This window comes from Notamacropus eugenii, chromosome 2 (assembly GCF_028372415.1).
Source record: "Notamacropus eugenii isolate mMacEug1 chromosome 2, mMacEug1.pri_v2, whole genome shotgun sequence".
NCBI lineage: Eukaryota > Metazoa > Chordata > Mammalia > Diprotodontia > Macropodidae > Notamacropus > Notamacropus eugenii.
Genome location: NC_092873.1, coordinates 506,406,618 through 506,425,161, shown reverse-complemented (window position 1 = coordinate 506,425,161; position 18,544 = coordinate 506,406,618). Strand labels below are relative to the sequence as shown.

Sequence of the window (18,544 nt, the reverse complement as noted above, 5' to 3'; positions counted from 1 at the left end):
TAATAGTCATGTTGTGAAAGAAAACATAGACATGAGAAAAAATTAAGTTTAAAAAATATGCTTCCGTCTGTATTCAGACTCCATCAGTTCTCTCTCTGGGGATGGAGAGCCTTTTTTATCATAAGTCTTTCAGAGTTTTCCTGGATTATTGTATTCTTGAGCATAGGTAAGTCTTCACTACTGATCATCTCCCAATGTTGCTGTTACTTTGTACGTACTACATTTCACTTTGCATCAGCTCATGTAAGTCCTTTCAGGTTTTTCTGAGAGCATCCCAATCATCATTTTTTATAATACAATGATATTCCATTATAGTCACATACCACAACTTATTCAGCTGTTACCCAACTGATGAGCTTTCTTTCAGCTTCTAATTCTTTACCCTCAGAAAAGAACTACTATAAATATTTTTGTACATATAGGCCCTTTTCCTTCTTGTTTTTTTTTATCTCTTTTGGGATACAGACTTAGTAATAGTCTAGGTCAAAAGTTTTATTACCCTTTGGGCATAGTCCCATGTTATTTCTTAGAATGGTTGAATCAGTTCACAACTCCACCAACATTGCATTAAAGTCTCATTTTTTTCCACATCCCCGCCAACATTTGTCATTTACCTTTTGTGTCCTATTAGCCAATCTAATAGGCAGGAGATTAGGACCTCAGAATTGTTTTAATTTACATTTCTCCAATCAATAAGGAGTTAGAGTATTTTTCTGTATGAGTCCAGATAGCTTTGATTACTTCATCTGTAAACTGATCTTATCTTTTGGTCATTTATGAACTGGGGAATGGCTCTTATTTTTATAAATTTGACTCAGTTCTCTGTATGTCTGAGAAATGAGGCTTTTATCAGAGAAATTTGCTTCAAAATTTTTTTCAGCTATTATTGCTAACTCTATTTCCCTCCATCCTATTGATCCCTCCTTCATTTTTTCTATTCTCTCCTTTCACCCTGTTCCTCCTCAAAAGTGTTTTGCTTTGACTACTCCCTCCTCCAATCTGCCCTCCCTTCTATCACATACCCCCTTATCTTATCCCTTCCCCTCCTACTTTCCCATAGGGTAAGATAGATTTCTATACCTTATTGAATGTGTATATTATTCCCTCTGAGCCAGTTCCAATGAGAGTAAGGTTCACTCACTCCCCATCACCTTTTCCCCTCCGAGGTAAAAGCTTTTTCTTGCCTCTTTTATGTGAGATAATTCACCCCATTCTACCTCTCCCTTTCTCTTTTCCTCAGTACATTCCTCTCACCCCTTAATTTTATTTTTTAGATATTATCCCTTCATATTCAACTCACACCTGTGTCTTCTGTTTATATATACTCCTAACTACCCCAATAATGAGAAAGATCTTAGGAGTTACAAGCATCATCTTCCTATTTAGGAATGAAAACAGTTTAAACTTATTAAGTCTCTTATGATTTTTCTTTCTTGTTTACCTTTTCATGCTTCTCGCCAAGAGGATCTTTTTAAAGTCCCAATCTGACCACATCACCCCCCCCCCCCCTTCCACCACTTAGTACACTCAGGTGGCTCCCCATTGCTTTTAGAAGCAGCTGTAAAATCCTCTGTTTGGCATCCAAAGTCCTTCACAACTTGGCCTCTTCTGCCTTTCCAGCTTTCCCTCCATATACCATATATGATCCAGTGAAGCAGCCTCTTGGCTGTTCCTCACACATCTCCTGACCTTGGACATCTTATTACTTAATTAAATTCGTGAAGGGCAGGGGAAGGAGTGTGTGTGACTTGGTTAAGTAACTTCCAGCCAGCTGCATCCTTCTTTTTACCTGTCAATTGGAGGCTGCTCCTCCACCTCTGCTGGCTCAGGGATGACTCCGGGGCTGGTCAGACAGATGCCCAAGCCCACTTTTCTCCCCTGATGCTCTCATTCTGTTTCCCCATCATCACCTCCCCTCCCTCACATCCACATCTGTGAACCTGATTCCTTTTAGGTGAGCCTTTTTGTGACCTGTTCCCTGTCTTTAAGGCTGTTTATTTATCAATCAGTGAACATTTGTTAAGTGTCTGCTAGGTGTCAGGCACTGGGCAAGGAGGTGCTGAGGATGCCAAGGGAAAAATGAGATTGTTTCCTCCCCCAAAGAGCTCAGACTGCTGGGGACATAATGATGTAAAATTAATGCAGACCACACTCGTGATGACCTGTATGTTCTTTGGGGAGCTTCTGCTACCCTCTCTGTGGCCCAGAGCCTGAGAGAACTGCTCAGGAATATCAAAGGGCCTTGCCCCAGATCCCATAGCCTGGTTGTGACAAAGGCAGCCCTTGAACCCATGTCTCCCTGAGCTTGAGGCAAGCCTCCATCTAGTGTGCTGCCTCCCATACAAAATAACACAAGGTAATAAGTCAGTTGGGCACTAGCATAGCATGGGGAGAGGGAGAAATCAGTAAAGGTCTTATGTAGAGGATGGTGTTTCAGATGAGTATTGAAGGACACAGATTCTTAGAGGTAGAGGTCAGAAGGAAGGGCATGCCAGGAATGAGGGACAGCCAGTACAAAGGAATGGAGATGGGAAAAAGTGCATCATCAGTGAGAAAGAGCAAAAAAGGCCAGGCGGGCTAGGTCAGAGGTCCTTAATCTGGGGTCCATGGATTGGGAAAAATTTCAATGGGTCCGTGAACTTAGATGGGAAAAAAAATTACATCTTTATTATTATTAACCTCTAGCTTGAAGGTTAGAATGTCCTTTATTTAAGAGTTTCAGGAAACAAAGCATTATTCTGAGAAGGGATCCTTAGACTTCACCAGGCAGGATGCTAACGGAGTCTGTGACTCTACTCCAGGTCATAAGGTCTAGGTCAGGGAGCTGTGGAAGAGTTCAGAGCCAGGTTGTGAAGCATCTTCAGTGCCAAACTTCCTTCTAGGCTATTGTCACAACTTTCTAAGTAAATTCAGGACCAGACTTGGGGTCTTCTTGACCCTACCCCTTGCTCCCTGTTCTCCCACCAACTCCCAGGACTTCAGCATTTGTGTTGACTCCCTTCCTCAACTTTCCTCAACCTCCTCCTCTGCGTTTACTTCAGCCACCTCTGCTCCGTTCACCCCAGCCCAGAGCCCACTTCAGATATCCCTCTTTGCTGGAATTATAGCTCTAACACATACATCAGGTGCTTCTTTCTGCCCACGGCTCCCTACCTCCTCTCTCCCTTGCAGGAACTTTCTTTTTCCTCTTACTACGACCTTTGGCCCCTTGACCTCTTACTCTGTGCTGTGGCCCCCGGAACTTTCCTTGACCACCTGATCTTCATTCATTTTAATGCTTCACTAACCGTACAAGCCTTTGTTCCCCTGCCCTTCTGTTTCTCACTTGAAAATCCTCATCCTTGAATGACCACTATCGAACGTCTTGTTTCCTCCTGCTCCAGACTGCTGAGCTCAAGTCTGCTGCTGACCACCTCCCCACACTCAGAGCTGTCTCATCGTGGATGTATGTGATGCCATTTAAAAGAGGGGTTCGTAAATGTCCTCTGGCAGCAGCTTGTTTGGAGCCATGCTCCAGGGAGTCTAGTGCATTGCCTTCTTTTGGTGATTTTGGGAACTATTTGAAAAAGAAGAAATGAGTGAGGGTACAGATGGGGGTGGCCTGGTATAGTTTGCTTATTTGATGCTCTCTGTTCCTTCAGGTTCTCTTAACAGATAAGTGATTTGTTCTACTTTTGGAAGTGACTCTTTGTCATTTTAAAAAATGCAAGCTTTTAAAAAAATTCTACCAATTACACTTTGGATTTCTTTTATATATTCTGTTTCTGAAGTTTGTTTCCACTTGTAGAATGTCAGCTTTTTGAAGACAGGCAGATAGGCCCCTCCAGAAGCAGGGCTTCATAAGTGCTTGGGGATGGACTGATGAATGGATTCCTTGCTCTAGGTCTGAGAGCAGCCAGTCTTTGGCCTCTGAGCCTCAGCTGGCAGCGCTCCTTGTGTTTGGCTTGGCCAGTGTGAATGAAGGCCCTGCCTCCACCTCCACCTGCTTTCTCTCCAGCTGAAGCCCAGAACCCTTTGGGTCTCAGAGCACCAGGTGGTATCTGTGGATTTGTTGCCACCCCTGGGTGGTCCTGGGCACCTGTCCCTGGTGTTCCAGTGCCACATTGTTGGCCTTACATTCTAATGATTCAAGTGCAGGCTCTGTTTCTGTTTTACTGCCTTTTTCTAGCTCATACTTTAGTGCTGCACAAAGGCACATACCTCATAAATGCCTGAAATACCATGCCAAGGATCTTTTGGATTGCTCAGGGAATGCTGGTGTCTTCAGGCACCCAGACTCATGGCCTCCTGGTGTGGCTGAGGACTTCCTGGACAGACAGACTCGCCTCTGAGGACTCAGTTCTGGCATTCTGTGCATCTAAGGTCCTTGTAATCTCTGAGCTTGACCACAGGCCCAGAATCAGCTGGCTATTTTAATAGACCCAGGATTTAGGGGAATTTCCTTTGTTCTCCTTCATTTTGGGAGGACTCCTGTTCTGTGTCCTGGTTCCAGAGCCCCCTGATGTTTCTTATTGTAATGCAGGGGGAAGCTGGTCCCTTTTGTCTTGTGTTTCCACCAACTATTTGTCTTCTTGGGGGCTTGGTGCTTGTATCAGTAAGTTCTTAGATCTGTATTCATAAAAGGAAAACAACTTTCAAGGGGTTAACAGTCACTTTAATCAAGCACATGTATCATTCCTTTAACTATTCACATATATCATTCAGTTAGTTCAGGGAGCCAGCACCCTGAATTTCTTTTTTTTCCCCCCAATTTATTTATTTATTTTTAGTTTTTAACATTAATTTCCACAAGATTTTGAGTTTTAAATTTTCTCCCCATTTCTCCCCTCCCCCCACCCCAAAGCACCGTGTATTCTGATTACCTCTTCTCCCAATCTACCCTCCCTTCTATCACACCCCTCCCTTCCCTTATCCCCATATTCTTTCTTTTCTTATAGGGTAAGATAGATTTCTATACCCCATTACCTGTATTTCTTTCTTCCCAGGTGTATGCAAAAACAATGCTCAACATTTGTTCCTAAAACTTTGAGTTCCAACTTCTCTCCCTTCCTCCCTCCCCACCCACCCCACATTGAGAAGGCAAGTAATTCAGTATAGGCTGTATATGTGTAGTTTTGCTAAAGACTTCCATAATAGTCATGTTGTGAAAGACTACCTGTATTTCCCTCCATCCTATCCTGCCCCCCATTTATTCTGTTCTCTCTTTTGACTTTATCCCTCCCCAAAAGTGTTTACTTCTAGTTACCCCCCTCCTCTCATTTGTCCTCCCTTCTTTGATCCTCCCTACACCCCACTTATCCCTTTCTCCTCTACTTTCCTGTAGTGTAAGATAGATTTTCATGCCAAATTGAGTGTGCATGTTATTTCCTCCTTAAGTCAAATGCGATGAGAGTAAGCTTCACTTTTTCCCTCTCACCTTCCCCTTTCCCCCTCCATTGAAAAAGCTTTTTCTTATCTTTTTTTATGAGAGATAATTTGCCTCATTCCATTTCTCCTTTTCCCAATATATTCCTCTCTCACCCCTTATTTATTTATTTATTTAGATGTCATCCCTTCCTATTCAACTTACCCTGTGCCCTCTGTCTACATATATGTGTATAATCCCTCCAACTACCTAAATACTGAGAAAAGTTTCAAGAGTTACAAATATTATCTTTCTATGTAGGAATGTAAACAGTTCAGCTTTAGTAGGTCCCTTATGATTTCTCTTTGCTGTTTACCTTTTCATGCTTCTCTTGATTCTTGTACTTGAAAGTCAGATTTTCTATTCAGCTGTGGTCTTTTCATCAAGAATGCTTGAAAGTCCTCTATTTCAATGAATGACTATTTTTTCCCTTGAAGTATTATGCTCAGTTTTGCTGGGTAGGTGATTCTTGGTTTTAATCCTAGTTCCTTTGACTTCTAGAATATAAGCTACTAGATCTTGTGTTATCCTGATTATATTTCCACAGTACTCAAATTGTTACTTTCTGGCTGCTTGCAATATTTTCTCCTTGACCTGGGAACTCTGGAATTTGGCTACAATATTCCTAGAAGTTTTTCTTTTTGGATCTCTTTCAGGAGGTAATTGGTGAATTCTTTCAATATTTATTTTACCCTCTGGTTCTAGAATATCAGGACAGTTTTCCTTGATAATTTCATGAAAGATGATGTCTAGGCTCTTTTTTTGATCATTGCTTTCAAGTAGTCCCATAATTTTTAAATTGTCTCTCCCAGATCTATTTTACAGGTCAGCTGTTTTTCCAATGAGATATTTCACATTGTCTTCTATTTTTTCATTCTTTTGGTTTTGTTTTGTAATTTCTTGTTTCTCATAAAGTCATTAGCTTCCATCTGCTCCATTCTAATTTTTAAAGAACTGTTTTCTTCATTGAGCTTTTGAACCTCTTTTTCCATTTGGCTAATTATGCTCTTTAAAGCATTCTTCTCCTCATTGACTTTTTGGGCCTCTTTTGCCATTTGAGTTAGTCTGTTCTTAAAGGTGTTAATTTCTTCAGTATTTTTTTGGATCTCCTTTAGCAAGCTGTTGACTAGCTTTTCATGATTTTCTTGCATCGCTCTCATTTCTCTTCCTAATTTTTCTTCCACCTCTCTTACTTGATTTTCAAAATCCTTTTTGAACTCTTCCATGGCCTGAGACCACTGCACATTTATTTTGGAGGTTTTGGATGCAGAATCCTTGACTTTTAGGTCTTCCTCTGATGGTATGCATTATTCCTCCTCATCTGAAAAGATGGAAGAAAGTATCTGTTCACCAAGAAAGTAACCTTCTGTTGTCTTATTCTTTTTCCCTTTTTTGGGCATTTTTCCCAGCTAGTTACTTGATTTTCGAGTTCTTTGTCAATGGGAGGGTATACTCCGGGGACCTGTAAGTTCTCAGTTCCTCTATGGTGGTACAATCAAGGGACAGGAGTTTATTCCTCTCCTGGCCTGCGTTCTGGTCTGTGAGCAGGATTCCCTTTCCAGAGCCTCCACCAGGTCCACCATGCCAGGCAGCACTCCTCCTTACCCCAGGGCTCCCACTCAGGGCTGAGATCCAGATCAGCTGCTCAATTCCCCCAGAGGCTTTAGGCCAGGGCTCTAACAATAGAAGTTGCACTGCCTGAGGCTGGGGCTAGACCACTGCGTTTCCTTCTCACCTAAGTGAAAGAGCTTTCTCACTGATCTTTGAAGCTGTCTTTGGCATTTGTGAGTTGAGGAATCTGGGACCCACAGCTGCCGCTGGTGGTGTGGAGCCTTGAAGCCCGCTCCAGTTCTGTCCTTGCTAGCCCACACTAGGCATGCTCCGTTCTGCACCTGTGCTATGCTGTGCTCTGCACCCCAGCACCCAGAATTTCAAAGAAAATATAGAGAAATCAAAAGATCAATAGACATGGCTTCCTCTGCCTGAATTCAACGAACAATTAGACCCCAACTGTCTGGCTGTTGTTACCAGAGAGGGAAGCACGACATCTGGGTTCTCGAAGCTGGGGGCTCCTTAGCAGCTTCCCAGAGTCCTCATCCAGCGAAACAAACACTTCCAGTCAGTAAGCCCCAAAGTAATCAACAGACATGGCTTCCTCTGCCTGACCATAATTCAACAGACAGGTACAGCTGTCTTGACCATCGTTACCACAACATCTGGGTTCTCAAGGGAGGTGTGGCGGGGAAAGGGGAGACTCCTATCTGGCACTCAAACCTTCTTACCAAATACTAAACCCCAAAGTAAAAAAAAAAAAAAATCATAGTATTTACACCTTTTTTAGAGCCAGAGGGCATCACAACCCTTTGACTCAGTGCCTTAATAGAAAAAACAAAAGGTTCTTACAAAACAACTCCCCTAATCAAGCTTCCCACAATGGGCAGGCCCATCAGTGGGTGGGAAAGATCTTTAATCATATTAAAATAATTAACAATACAAATACATGCACTTTCCAGTTAAAGAAATTCTTGTTTCTGTATTTTACTTCTTGTAAAGACTCTTGATAAGGGCAAGATTCAGTCTGAGGCACTTGGTTATACTAAAACAAAAACAGCAAAAGATCCTATTTTGATCGCCATCGCAGTGCTCCTGGGCTCTTTCTCCTTTCTCTGAAGTGCTTGAAATTATTAATGTGCGTAAGGAACCGGGGAAGAGGAAGATGCTTTCATATCCTGGGATCATTTTCCAAAACACCTGCACAGATTCAACACCAATAGGAGAGAGGAGCCTAGACTCTTTTATTTCTCTTTGGTGTAGGCTGATCCTTTTTTGAAGTGGTGAGGATTCTTAGTAAAGCCAGTGAAGGTGGAAATGGACATCAAGCTATCCAGGATCTGCAAACATAACTTTGCATTTCAGGGCTTGCTCCTGAGCCTGGTTCAGATCCCATGTTGGGCAGGGAGGTTCTGCTAGCTGTAGTGCTGTGGAAGGGCTTTTAACCTCAGTTATGCTGCCAGTTTGCTCTGGGACTTTTCCCTTCTCCTGTCCTCATGTAAAATAGATAGGATTGGATGAGCTCTGAGGTGCCTTCTCCATGAAGCCTTCCCTGAACCCCTCAGATTGCTCCTTCGTAGTGATCCACTTAACCTTTGTTTCACAGCTTTCTTCCCCACCCACTCTGATTGTAGGATCCTTGGGAGGTGGAGGGTGATCTCCACTGTTAATCTCACATCTGCTGTCTTGTCCCCAGCACTCAACTCAAGTAGCCACAGGACAGCACTGATGAGGACTGGAGAGCCTTGGGGCTACCAGGGGCACCACAACAAGGCCTATCAGGTATTGGCTAGTGGAGGTGACAAGCACAGGCTTTCTTTCATTCCCCTGTAACTTGGTGTTCAGTGTCAGTGATCTCTGATGTGTCATAGAAGGTTCTAGTCTGTGCTAGACCTCTGGGGGCTAGGTGTTCCTTGCCTCAGCTAAGGTGGCAGCAGGACTAACCAGGGTGGCGGCAGGACTAATCAGGGTGGCTGTAATCCCAGACTCCCTCAATTCAGCTTAGATCAGGGGAGTCCAGTTCGTACTAGTGTTTTACCTGCTCATGCCTCTACTGGCCAGGAGGGAGAGGGTCAGATGAAGAAAAGGGGACTCATATTGCAGGGGAAAGAACTCTGGATTTAAAGTGAGTAGAGCTGGTTCATATCCTGGCTCTGCTGCTTACTCATGGCGTGACCTTGGGTAGGTCACTTTACCTCTCTGGGACTTATACAGTAGGAAGTATTAAACTAGAGACCCTCTAACTTTCCCTTCCAGTTCTCAGTACCATGGTGCTATGAAGAACAAAGAAATGCCTCTACTGCCATCTCCCCTCTCTCTTCATTGTGACTTGAGCTCATACCCTACCCCCAGAATGTCAGGGACCTATCAATGACATCTCAGTCCTCTCACCTTTGCTTTTGTTGGGTTGGGCTGACAGGGCCCTCTCAGTTTGCTGTCCTGACCATTGGCCCAGAGAAGGGAGATGGGATGTTGTTTCTGAGGAGTAGGGAGAAGGCTGGTTGGTCTGGGTTGTCAGGTGTGGGAAGGTGGGGAGAGGAGATAAGGGCTGAGGGGTGAAGAACTTTTAATCCAAACCAAAGAAGTTCTATTGGATCCCATGAGGGGGCAGCCCTGGAGGGGTCTTCAGAGCTCAGCTGGGTGGGCTTGCCATTTCTCCAGGGGGAGAAGACTTAAAGTTCTCTTCCCTTAAGCCCTCATGACTCTTCACCATGTGCCTCCCTTGATGGCATGTTCTCAGTTCCTACTCCATGTTCTCTGGGCCTCCCCTTGGCCCCTTTCCAGCTGCTTCCCTTTCTCTTTATTTGTTCATCCTCCAAAGTGTACCAAATCTGTGAGAAGTATTTCATTGGTTACTTTATTTTTTTTATTATTAATTAATTTATTTGTTTTCAGTTTTCTATGATCACTTCCATATATCTTAGATTTTTTTTCCTTCTCCATCACCCTTCCCTCCCTGAGAAGGCTTGCAATCTTATATAGGTTCTACACATGCATTCTTATTAAATACATTTTCACCTTAGTCATGTTGCATAGAAGAATTAAAATGAATGGGAAAAACCATAAAATAAAACGGAACATAATACAAAAGAAATGCTTCATTCTGCAGTCCAGTTCCATAGTTCTTTCTCTGGATGTGGAAGACATTTTGCCTTGAGTCCATTGGGAATTTTTTAGGTCCTTGCATTGCTGTGAAGGGCTAAGTCTGCCAGAAGAATTCCTCGCACACTGTGATTGTTGCTGTTATCCGTCACTTTCTAACTGGTCTCCAGCCTAAGAACCTTAAAACTCATGGATTTGATGAAGTGCCTTAAATGCCAAGCAGTTTAAGAGCCTACTCTATGAGGCTGGTTGCCCTTTCTAGCTCCCTTCTCACTGAGGTGGAGGGGGAGTCCAGACACTCCTTGCACCCCATTCCAGGCTCTGCCTCATCAACCATCGCTCAGTAACCACTCATCCTTTGAGGTTCAGCCACTCAAAATTCAGGTAGCTGTTATAAGTAGACTTCCAGAACACTCTTTCTTTCCTCCCTAACTTCTGCCTTCTTACTCTGGGGCACTAACCTCAAAAACGCTAATCTCCCACTTGGTCAGTTTATTCATTTCCCTCGAGTGTGGCCCTTCTACTCTCCCACAGCTATTCACAGAGATGCTCATAACCTGGATCTTGCTATCACCCACAAGTTTTCACTTCCACCTTCATCAACTCTGAAATTCCTTTATCTGATCAGAATCTATGGTTATTTATTCTCTCCCTCTGTCTTGCAGCCCCTTGCTATGACCATTAATTCTTTTTCCCTTCCGTTTTTTCCAAGGCCATCACCTTTATGCTGGTTACTTTCTCTTCCCTTTCCTATTTTGACCCCTTGGTAAACCATTTCCACTTTACCCTTGCCTCTTGAGACTCTTGCCTCCATCATGCCCAGCTGCATCCCAGTCTTGGATTATTCTCACCACCAAAGGCAGTGGCCTTTACTTCTTTTCATGTGCCACTGAACAAAGCTGAAGAAAACTGCTAAACTATGTTGAATGGACCCACTACAGATTTATGTTACCTATTCTCAATTGGGCCCCCATTGCAGCAGTGCAGTCCTTTTACAGCTCCCTGATTAATTCATTATCCCACTCACCACAGAGGCTCTTTCAGACCTTTCCATCACTCCTCAAACCTCTCATGGCTCCCTCTTCCCCTAATCCTATCAGTTGAGAATCTTGTGTCACAATTTACAGGAAAAATTGAGGCCATTTGCCATGGGTTCCCTCTTCTCTACACCTCTCCATCTCACTTCCCTCAGATTCCTGTCATCTTCTCCTCCTTCACCCCTATCTCAGATGAAGAGACCCTTCTCCTTGCCAAGGTAAATGTATACAAGGGACCCCATTCCATTCCATCTTCTCCAGGAGATTTCTCCCCTCTCATTCCCCCTTTCTCACTTGTCTTCAGTGTGTCCCTGACTACCACCAGCTGCTTCCCTGCTGCCTGCAGACATCCATATCCCCTATCCTCAGAAAAGATTTTGTCTATCCCTTACAGCCATTGTTGTGCATTTCTCCTCACTTTTATGGCTCAACTCCTTGAGAAGGTCGTTTACAGTATGACTGGAGGCCAGTTCTGGCTTCCAACTTCATTATTCCACAGAAACTGCTCTTCTCAAAGTTTCTGACAATCTCTTAATTGTCAAATGGTCTTTCCTCAGTTCTCAACCTTCTTGAACTCTGTAGCCTTTGACATTGTCAATCATCCACTTCTCCTTGATATGCTCTTTTCTCCAGGGTTTTTGTGACTCTTCTCTCTCCTTTGTTGTATTTTCATCCAGGCCAGACCTCTTAACTGGGGCCATCCCCCAGAGCTCTGAGCCCTTTTCTTTTCTGTTTCACTTGGTGATGTTCTCAGCTCCCAGGGATTCAAAAATCCCTTGAATATGCCCCCTTCTCTCCCTTGACATTTCAACTGCCTGGACTGGATCTGTTGGTGGGTCTGCTTGCCTTCTCTCTTCCCTACTTCAGTCTATTCCATTCAGCTATCAAAGTGATCTTTCTAAAGCACAAGTCTGAGCATTCCCCTCCCCAACTCCAATACTCCAATGGCTCCCTATCATCTCCAGCATCAATGTAAAATCCTCTTTTGGTTTTTAAAGTCCTTCACAACCTGCCTTTCCTCACCTTCCCAGTCTTTTTACACTTTATAACCCTTCCTGTACATTGGTCTGGTTGTGTTTTTTTTTGGATAATTAATTATTTTATTAATTATTGCTGGTGAGTAGTTAATAGAAGGGATTGGTAGTTCCCTTGAATGCCAAAGACCCCTCATGCTCCCTATAGATTGGGGTCCAGTAACCCTGGCATCCTGGTTCTTCTTTGCACAAGACACTTACTCTCCTGACTGGAATTTTCACTGGCTGTCTGACGCCCAAGGCCTAGAATGCTCTCTCTGGTCTTCTCTGCCTGCTGACTTCCTTCTGGTCCCAGCTAAAATCCCACCTTCCACAGGAAGCCTCTCTCAGCCCCCCTTTCTCTATTCATCCTGTCTGTAATTTGTTTGTACATAATTGTTGCACATTGTCTCCCCATCAGACCATGAGCAACTTGAGGGCAGGGCTGCCCTCTGGTTTCCTTTGTCCAGGACTTAGCACAGGACCTGGCACATAGTAAGTACATCATGATGCTAATCGACTGATTAAGTAAACACTAGAGTTGGGATTTGGACCCAGGTCTTCCTGATGCTGCATCCAACTCTCGACTGTCTATGACAGGCTGCCTGTGGGTTGGCTCTTTTAATCAGAATGTTCAATGTGTGAAGGAGAGTGACATGAGAAGACCCAGGAAACGTAGGTTGGAATCTGACTGTGGAGGAAATGGAATTCTCCAAAGCTTTTGTTATTACAGGTTGCATTAAACAAGTCATCCATGAGCTCCCTGAGAAAAAATCCCCCAGGCCTGATGGATTCACAAATGAATTCTACCAAACATTTAAAGAACAATTAATCCCGGTGTTATATAAACTATTTAGAAAAATGGGGCAAAGGAGTCCTACCAAATTCCTTTTACAACACAAATATAGCACTGATACCAAAACCAGGAAGGGCAAAAACAGAAACAGATTGCATTAAGAGTATAGTTCCTACCTTTCTAGACTGTTCTCCTATGGCCATCCTATACACACACACACACACACACACGCACACACACACGCACACGCACACACACACACACACACACACACACTCTCTCTCTCTCTCTCTCTCTCTCTCTCTCTCTCTCTCACTGCTGGCCCACTTTTTGTTCTCTGTGTACAACATTCCATCCCCCACCTACGTATGTTTGCACAAGCATTTCTGGCCCAGCCCCACCCCCCCTTCCTTTCCCTGGGAATCCCTCATTCTTTTTAAGACTCCACCCAAATGTAATCTTCACAGGACCTTTCCTGATCTCCCTGGGTTTCCATGCTCTTCCCCACTCCCCCATCCCAAATTAATTTGTAGAAATGTTTTCTCTGTTTGTGCACGTGTTTACTCCCAGGAGAATGTAAGCTTCTTTCCCCAACTCCTAGGTCTATTTTATTTTTTTTCCTTTGTATACCCTCTGATTAGTATAGGACCATGCACGTTGAAAGTGTGTTAAGAAATACTGTTTGATTGGAGTTAAAGCACCCAACTTTGTGGAGTTGGGGCCAGAGTTTAGGGAGTGATCATAGATTAACTGGTACAAACTGTGATATAAAACCCCGAGCAGGAGGCTGCCTGTTTCAGACTCTGTGGCACCAGTGTTTCTGGGGACCATGGTAACACAGTCTAATCAATCACACAATTTTGTGCCCTGCCCAGGTACCAGATTTCAGTGAAATCTGTTAAAAATTACAGAAGATCCACCCCTTTAAATATGCTTTGGCTGTTGTTTTGTTTCAACCTGGCAGACTGAACCACAAAACAAAATTAAGATGTAACTTGATACCCCTTAGGAATGTTTCAAATTTCATCAAAATTGGTCAATTCTTCAGAAAGTGATTGTGGGAAAAACAGTGAGAATGTGAAATAGAACTCGATTCCAGCAACAGACCTTATTTCCTATGGTAGCAATCCAAGTTTTAATATGTACCGAACTCTGAAAATCAAATAGGGAAGGGTTTTACCTAAGTGAGGTTATAGATGGGATTTAGAACTAGAAGGGATAGAAATTATCTAGCTGACTACCCCCTCCCTCTCTTCCCTGATTCTGGGACTGCATTGAATTTATATTCCATATATCTTTGTGGGTGTCATTGATTTTTACATCATCTATAATTCCCAATGTGTCCTGTCCCTCCACCCCCACCTGCTACCGTTCCTTATTTGAAAACATAAAAGAGAGCAAAAAACCAGTTCAGCAAAACTAACCAGTGCATCAGAAAAATCTGATATCTGCTGGGTTTCATACTCATTGTCCCTCCCGTCTGCAAAAACAGTAAGAGGAGGTGCCTACTCGTCCTTCTTTTAAGGGGCCAAGTGTGGTCATTGTGATTTCACATCACTGGGTTTGGGTGTGCTTTCCATCTACGTTGTTTTCATTGGGTATATTGTTCTCCAGGTTCTACTGACTTCACTTGGCGTCAGTTCATAGAAGGCTTCCCAGGCTTCTCTGCATTCATTATATGCAGCATTTCTCATAGTGCAATAATGGAGAATTACATTCCTGTTTCACGCATGTTTTAGCCATCCCCTAATGAATGGGCATCTACTTCAAATATTCTGGTTATTATGTGACAGTGGGATCAACCCCTTCAGTTTAGCTTAATCTAGTTTTATTAATGGACAGTCATTTCCAGATGTGCCCTACTTCCCCTCCACAGCATACAACTCAATACCAGTTCATACAGGTCTCCCCAGATTTTTCTGAATTTCTCATAGTTGTTTCTTACTGTGCAATAATATTCCAGAGTTTGTTTGGCTCTTCCCCAACTGATAGGTACTTACTCTGTTTCCAGTTTTTTGAACCCACACAGAAAATGCTGCTGTGAATATATTGGCATGAGTGGGACCTTCCTCTCTGTTGCCAGTCTCCTTAGGTTCATGCCTAGCAATTGGTCTGTTTATTTTATAGACCAGGCAACCGAGACACAAAGAGTTGAAATCATATGTCCAAGGTCACAGTGTCAGAGGACACTCCACTTGGGGAGAATTTTAAGACCTCAAAGGTCTGAGCTCTCAGGACCCTTTGAGATCTGGGAGTCCAGCCAGAGTCTCAAAGTGAGGCCTGAATGCTCTGAAGTCTGGAAGGTGACAGGCTGCAAAGCTGCCACTGGAGCCTAGCCAGGTTGCCATGTCTATCTTTTCAATTTAATGACTTATTTGGAGCCTTGGTTTTTAGAAGCCTTGCTTCTGGAAACTCAGTGTTTGGGACTTATTTTATCATCTGCTTATTAAGGTTGTATCCATTTTGTTCCTGGATTTACTTAGCTCTTTTCTTGAGACTTGAAGAAAGCCAGGAGACTGAAAATGCAAAGTTAAGAAAATAAGCTTCACAAATACAAGATGGGAGAAGTTTGTGTGAAAAAGGTCTGGGACTTCGAGTGGACCTCAAGCTCCACACGGAACAGTGCAGTGAGATACAAGGGTACGTTAAGAGGTGCAGGATTAAGAGAGTGAGATTTCCTAGTTCTGGCCTGGACTAGATGCTAGCAGTCATCAGCTAGAGTCACAGCTCTCAAAAGCTGTGTTTTGGAAGCTCTTGAAGTACAAGGTAGGAAAAAATTTAGTAAGTACTTATTAAATGCTCACTGTGGGCCAGATCCTGTGAGTGCAAGGACAGGTGGAATAGCCCTCGTACTTAAGGAGCCTGCATTGTGTTGGGAGAGAGAATACCCTCTAGAAATAGAAAGGCCGTACATGCCACCCAAATGCCAGGGGGATGGGGATGGGGGTGGAGCTGAGCTTTGAAGCAAATGAGGGATTCTCCAAGGTGGAGTTGAGGAGGGAGGAAGGGGAGCAAAGAGACAGGAGTTGGAATGTCTCAGGTATGGAACAGCTCATTTGGCTGACTGTCTGTAGGAGGGGATGCTTTGGGGTAGGCTGGAGCCAGGGCTCAGAGTGCTAGACAGGATTCTCTCTTTGGCCTTGGGCAAATCACACTTAGGCCTTCCCTAGGCCTCAGTCTTACAATTAGGAAAATGGGGATAATCACCCTAACGTCTGAGTTATTAGAGGCCCACTTATTTGATTGTTTTGAAGTTCAGAGAATAGTTGTATTCTATAAAGCTGCAGACATGCTGCAGCCTAGTCTGAGAGTGTGGGGGGTTCAGGGATTCCTAATTACATGAGAGGATGGGGTGGGACAGTGGGCAGGGTGGCAAGCGTGTGGGGGGCCTGTTGTACAACCCTCCAGGCCTCAGAGGGGTTGCAGTGAGAAGGCCTGTGTGCAGAGGCTGGAAGGGAGGTGCCCATGGTCACACAGGCTATTTCCTGCCTCCCAGGAGCCTCGCTGTGTCCCCACAGACAAGTTGCCTCATCTTTGAGAGCCTCTAGAAGTTTTCTGGTGAGGAGAGCATTGTTTTCAACAGGCAGGGCATGTGCTTGTGGTGTACTGAGGCCTGTCATGACATTGAGCAGAGCAGATGGGCTGCTGTCCAGAGCCTGCTGTCCAAGTGCTCACAGTCACCCTTGGTCCCCCCTGCCCTGAGCTGCTGACTGGCTGCACATGGAAATTCCCTCTTCATCCCAACTTCCCAACTTTTCTGCCTGAGTGGGCTTTTTGGTTTTCTTTTCAAAATGTGTAATTTAATAAGTATTAATGAGAACCACCAGTCAAACAAATGGCACACAAACCTAACAACCACTGCCCACAGTTTGTTAAAGGTAACTGAGTCCTAGCCTGAACATTCTGTTTTCTTCTGTGTCTCCATCCCTGCTATCTTCCTTTGCGGGGAGGGGTAAAGGGGGCATTTTGCCCCCAAGGAATGAAGTCTATGGATGTTTGTCTGACTCCTGCTCATAAAGTTTGTTTGGAGGGGACCTAGTTACATTCAGACTGGTTACTTTCTGTTGCCCAGAAGATATTTTCTGTTTTTATTGATAAATTTTATTTTAAAACATTTGGGATCTCATTTAGTCAAACCACCAAGTATCCTCTCCCCAAAATGAAGTTGTGTTTAGGTAACTGGTGGGGATGTATCAGCGCTTGCAGCTAGAGTAGAATTAGGAGAGATGTGGCAGGCGTGGGCGCAGACAGCTTCCTCCACCAGATTTGTTCCAGTTGGGGTTGGCGAGATCGAGTTATTTCTAAGATGATCATGAAGTTTTTTTCAGGGAAAGACTCCTGCTTTGGCCTTTTCTATTCCTCATTTAGCCTTTGACCAGACTGACATTTGCTGATCTTGTAGAGAGGCTATTCTGGCCTGAAGGGGGGAAGGGTTGCCAGCCTGGTGGGTGGGCTTGGCCTATCTTTGCCTCCCCTCCTTTCCAGGGCTCCTTGCCACCCAAGTGGTTTCTCCTGCACATGCCCACCTCTTTCTGTACTCAGACAGGCAGGCCTCCCACCCTTTCCTCTGTTGTGCATGGGGTAGGCGGCCTGCAGTCCCTGGGCAGCTGCTTTGTTGGGGAGGCCCCAGGCCTATCCTGAGGCCTCACAGGGCTCCTCTCCTCTATTTCTCTTTTATCCCCCAAACAAAAAGCTGCCTCAGGATTTGCACAATGTTCACTGTCAGTGTCTTGGATGATTTTGTGGGGCTGCAAGTGTCTCACTTCCCAGCATATACCAAGTTAGGCTCAGTGGCTTTGTGGGATTATTAGAGTCTATCCCATAGACTGTAATTTTTTTTCCCCAAGCTCACAGCATCACTTTGCATCCCAAGGGCTGCCTCTCTTTATGTGTGCTCTGGACTTGCTTGCTTAGGAAGGTATCTGTAATATTTACATGATCTAGTCAAGGATGGTTGTGGAAGAAAATGCTAAGCTGGAGTAGGCAGTGTTTGTGTGGCAGCCACAGGAGAGCCCAAAGCAAAGGGCCCTGGGGCCTCTTAGTGTCTCCTTGACTGTCAGACTTGGGGAGAACTCCAAGGAAGCCTCCAGGGAGGATGAGAAGAAGGAAAGAAAGCTCAGTTTGTGCCAGAGGTTTCCAAATGGGCTGACTAAGCCTCTACTAGCTCCTGGACTAGGCAGAGGATGCGGGTTCAGTGCAGAGCCAGGGCTGATGGGAAGAGCCCTGTGTGCAAGGCCTTTGGGAAGAGGGGGGAGATTCTGCCTGCCTTTGCCAGGGCTGATTATTTACATATTGGGAGAATGAAAGAAAACAGATGGCAGGCAGACAAGCAGGGGTTCCCTGGCCTTGTGACCCTCCAGGCTCCTGCATTTACTCTGCTAAGAACTTGCCTACAGATACAAGAAAAGAATGGGCATGTAGCCTAGCCCAGAGCTGTGGGGGTTCAGGAAAGCATTCGGTGGGGGGGGCACTTCCAACATCTGTTGGCCTGATCCTCTGTGTGTGGTAGCTGCCAGCTGCTGGGGGGTGACTCTGGGTCCTGGAATCCTAGAATTTTAGCCTTGGAAGGGACTGTAGCAGCTCAGCACTGTAGTGCATGGTTGAAAGTAGGTACCTAGCTTCTGCTTGCAGACTTCCACGG

At 44.4% G+C, this 18,544-nt stretch overlaps 1 protein-coding gene and 1 long non-coding RNA gene across 3 annotated transcripts in view; one reads left to right on the top strand and one right to left on the bottom strand.

The window, feature by feature from the left end:
• The window catches only part of EIF2B3 (eukaryotic translation initiation factor 2B subunit gamma), an 82,337-nt gene that overhangs the window by 9,836 nt on the left and 53,957 nt on the right, over positions 1–18,544 (top strand). The gene's annotated exons all lie outside the window — the stretch shown is intronic.
• On the bottom strand, positions 6,590–13,217 carry LOC140530050 (uncharacterized). The gene is made up of 2 exons (XR_011975784.1): positions 13,080–13,217; positions 6,590–6,725 (listed from the first exon to the last, which is right to left on the bottom strand). It is a non-coding gene; the product is annotated as an uncharacterized lncRNA (long non-coding RNA).